Source organism: Mustela putorius, unplaced genomic scaffold, assembly GCF_011764305.1.
Source record: "Mustela putorius furo isolate JIRA1106 unplaced genomic scaffold, ASM1176430v1.1 tig00003962_pilon_pilon_pilon, whole genome shotgun sequence".
Lineage (NCBI taxonomy): Eukaryota > Metazoa > Chordata > Mammalia > Carnivora > Mustelidae > Mustela > Mustela putorius.
The window spans coordinates 224443-228692 of NW_025422106.1; the positions used below are offsets into that span (position 1 = coordinate 224443).

The 4250-nt window shown below is 49.9% G+C and overlaps 1 pseudogene; it reads left to right on the forward strand.

Moving 5' to 3' along the window:
• Nucleotides 1-520: 520 nt before the first annotated feature.
• Nucleotides 521-2921, forward strand: LOC101680009 (annotated as a pseudogene).
• Nucleotides 2922-4250: the final 1329 nt, after the last annotated feature.

The window sequence follows — 4250 nt, forward strand, 5'->3', positions numbered from 1 at the left end:
GGAGACTCAGCCTTCCTATGTTGATATTTACACATAAAATCTCTTCAGCTCTATTTTTTGTTCTTTGCTTAAAAGGTCTTTGCTTCAAAAACTACAGGGGGCGATGAGACAGTTGTATACTCTATCTTGCTTGCAGTAGTGGTTGCACAACTGTCTGCATTTATAAAAACCCTTAGACGTGTACACTAAACGAGGTGAACTTTTAACATACGTAACTTATACCCCCAAAATTATGTAATAAAATTCTTCCTTAAAACCACATTTTAAGGAAGGAGCAGGATTTGAAAGCGCAAATTTGTTTGGGCATCTAAAATAACTTCCTTTTCTGTGACATTTAGGGGTGAGTCAGTATCGTGAACATCTGTCATATTTGTAGATGCCTATCATCTTATGAATGGCCTTTCTGGAGGAAATTCCCTTACAATCCTGCCTCCCTGAGAAATCAAGAACTCCAACTCCCAAGCTCCCTTGAGGCTAGGACGAGAGCACGTGACCTACCCTCCACCAATCAGAAACGCCCATGAAGCCGGGCTTCGGAAAGGACACCCCCAGTCTGTAAGGGGATTCCTCTTCTGCTGGTTTGTTGCCTTCAAAGGCGTTCGAATTCGGGGCTTTCGGTGGTTATGAATTTGGGTTCCTGGTTACGAGCTAGTGTTGCTTAGGGGAAAGAGGATGGATGGGGGAGTTCCATTCCTTGCTCTCTGCTACTGGCTGTCAGTCCCCTTGGGGAAAGTCCTTAACTTCTCCGAGTTTCTCTTTCCTCATCTGTAGAATGGGCATCAGAGTACTTACCTCACAGGATTCTTAGGAGGTTAAATGCGGTGACGCTGGGTCTGGCATGTAGAAGAGTCTGAGTATCATCAGCTCCCTTCCTTCCTCAAACAGTTGGTAAGATCCTTAAAATTGCTGACCTGCCTTATTTATCAGTCTGGAAGAGTTCCCAGAGTGGGGACCCCATGAGTTTCATTCAGAAGCCAAAGCTGACACTAACCGTTGGGGTGGGGGGTGGCCATGCAGTTAGGTGGAGATAGGCCCATTACGCTTCCCTCCTCTGCCCATCTCCTTCCTAGCTGTACCAGAGGGTGGTCACTATTTCATGAGCTATAGGCGAATCCTATAGCTTCGGTTTGATTTCATATCCACTGGTCTGAGCACGGAGAATATGCCAGGTGCTGGGTTAAGCATCTAAGAAATAAACAAGGTGCCACTGAGTTGTAACCTGACAGAGAGAGAAAAATGCATACGTGCCTAGAATAAATATTAGACTGAGAGGTGTTAACACAGGAGTGCGAAGAGCATGCTGTGGGCGTCAGGTATGAATGGTGTGCTCTGGGCTGGCGGCATCAGAAATTCTGCAGGAACTGAGGGCTACTGGAGCTGGTTCTTGAATGATGAGCTGGAGTCTAACAGGAGAAAGAGCCTTCTCTCCTGGGGAGAAGAGCATGTAGAAGAGTCCAGAAGAATGAATGTGTACCGTGCTTTAGGGGAACCCAAAGTTGGCCCAGAATGGCTGGGTACAGGTGGGAGTCAGAGACTGAAGCTGGAGGTGGTGAATGAGCCTTGTTGAGAAGGGCTTTGCATGCCGTGGCGAGGGTACAAGAAGAGGAGGGAGGAGATGGTCTCCTTAAACAACTGTGTGGATGGTTTCAAGACTTCTCCTGTGGGGGCACCTGGGTGGCTCAGTGGGTTAAGCCGCTGCCTTCAGCTCAGGTCATGATCTCAGGGTCCTGGGATAGAGTCCCGCATCGGGCTCTCCACTTGGCAGGGAGCTTGCTTCCCTCTCTCTCTCTCTGCCTGCCTCTCTGCCTACTTGTGATCTTTCTCTGTCAAATAAATAAAATCTTTTTTTTTTAAAGATTTTATTTATCAGAGGGGTGGGGGGAGAGCGAGCACAGGCAGACAGAATGGCAGGCAGAGGCAGAAGGAGAAGCAGGCTCCCGGCAGAGCAAGGAGCCCGATGTGGGACTCAATCCCAGGACGCTGGGATCATGACCTGAGCCGAAGGCAGCCACCCAACCAACTGAGCCACCCAGGCATCCCAAATAAAATCTTTAAAATATATATATATTTAAAAAAAAAAAAAAAGACTTCTCCTGTGTTTTCTTGCTGACCAAAGCTCTACTAGGATTTCCTACATGTTCATAAACTAAGCTTCTCTGAACTTCACCACTCTGGATATGATCAACGGAATCCCCCAATTGTGAGACTAGAGAGGACATCCAAGATTATCTGGTTCAGTCCCCAGAGGAGGAAACAAGAGAGGGCCTCGTGGAAACCTGGCTGGCCAAGCACAGACTGGAATCCCATACTCTTCCATCACAACAGATGATCTTGAGCTAAACAAGCATATAGACACTGGGCTTTCTAATGACAAAATGTACAAACTCTAGGTGCTCAGCCAGCAGCCCCCAAGTGGGAGATCATGGGCAGCCTCTTGGAACACACCACAGAGCCTGGGCTGCCAAGTGGCTCTTGGCCGCGGGCCTGAACCTGCTCACATGCCCTAGCTCCTGGATATGGGGGCAGACCCTGGCTGCAGTAAAGCCAGATGGGGTAGAGCAGTGGCTTGTTGGGGGTGGGATCCAGTGCTTTGAGAGGCTGGTGGGGATGAAGATGCTGCAGGCACCAGAGTCCTTGCCAAGCACTACCAGGACCTGCAGAGGAAGCCCTTCTACCCAGCCCCCATCACCTACATGAGCTCTGGCCAGGGGCAGCCATGGCCTGGGAAGGCCCCAGTGTGGTCTACTCCTCAAGGGCCATGTTAGGACTAGACCACACTGACTCTGCTGAGGCTGTCCGTGGCGTCATCAGGAGGGACTTCAGCATCCACATCAGCAAGAAGCTCATCTGTGCCAGTGACTCCATGGAGGGGGCCCAGAGGGAGATCCAGCCGTGGTTCCGGGGCAGTGAGCTGGATTAAGCAGGGCCATCAGGCCAGTGTCCACCCAGCCTGAGCACTCAGGCGGACCTCAGCCACGCCAGCAGCCACCCAGGATCAACTCCCTCTGTGGACAAGAACTTCAGCTCACCTCCATGGTCTGCCCCTCTGTCCCAGACCATCTCCCTGTCCACCTTCTCCCCACCCCAGCCCAGGGGGACTGAGCAACCAAACTTTATGTGCCTTTTAGTATCCTAAGCCAGCAAGAAATTGAACCAAATCCTTTCTGGATCAAAGTACCAGATTTTTGGGGTATCTCCAAAAAGGTATAGTGTGACCTCTGTTGTCCCAGAGTACAGGTGGGGGGGTGGCTAAAATTCACTGGGTTGTGCATGGCGATGCATGGCTTATTACAATTTCTGCCATCTCCAAGGCAGAGATAAAGAAGGACTTCGTGCAAAGTTGGAAGAGTTTGAGAGTGGAAATAAAGCTTATCTTCTCACACACTTTAATTAATTAGTGCTGCCTGGGTGGCTGAGTCCGTTAAACATCTGCCTTCGGCTCAGGTCATGATTCCGGGGTCCTGGGATGGATCCCCGCATCAGGCTCCCTGCTCAGTGGAGAGCCTGCTTCTCCCTCTCCCTCTCTCCCTCCCCACTCCCATTCATTCTCTCTTTCTTTCACACATGCGCACACGTCCACTCTTTCTCAAATAAAATCTTTAAAAATTACCTAATTGATTAAATGTAACTAAATTTAATTAATCAATAAAAATTAAAATAAAATGTACACACCGTACTGTGAAAGATGTAGGATTAGCCCAGTGGTGGGCTCCGTCTGGGGTGGGGGGAGGGTGCAGGCGTGCAGGATTTCTCATTCATCACTCACCCTGAGATCAGCATCACCTTTTCCGGCCTCTGCTTTCACCACAGAGGCTATTTCAGTCCAAGTTTCCAGCTGTTCTTGCCTCCTCACCAAGATAAAGGTTACTGCAGAAGTCTCTTAGTAAGGGACCAAAAAAGCCAAAGAGATTCTGAGTAACCGTCAGGTGCACGCAGGGGCCCTAGCATGGAGCTGTTGGGACAGGAGGGCAGTGTGGCCATCACTCCCCCCCGCCCCCACCGGCTAAAACTAGAATGGTATGAGGTTTCTCTGAGCCATTCTAGAAGGACAAATGGCTCGCCTGCTTTCCCTTTCACCTTTCCTCAGACCCTCAGCCTCACCTGCCCCCACTCCTTCCCTCACAGAGCTCAGTGACATGAAAAACACAGACCCATAAACTCTTCCTCTCGGCACTGAACCAGGTGGCAAAACAGGAAGCATCTTCTTGTTAAGACAAGCCCATTGTGTTCTCTGTGCACGCGTGTCCTCG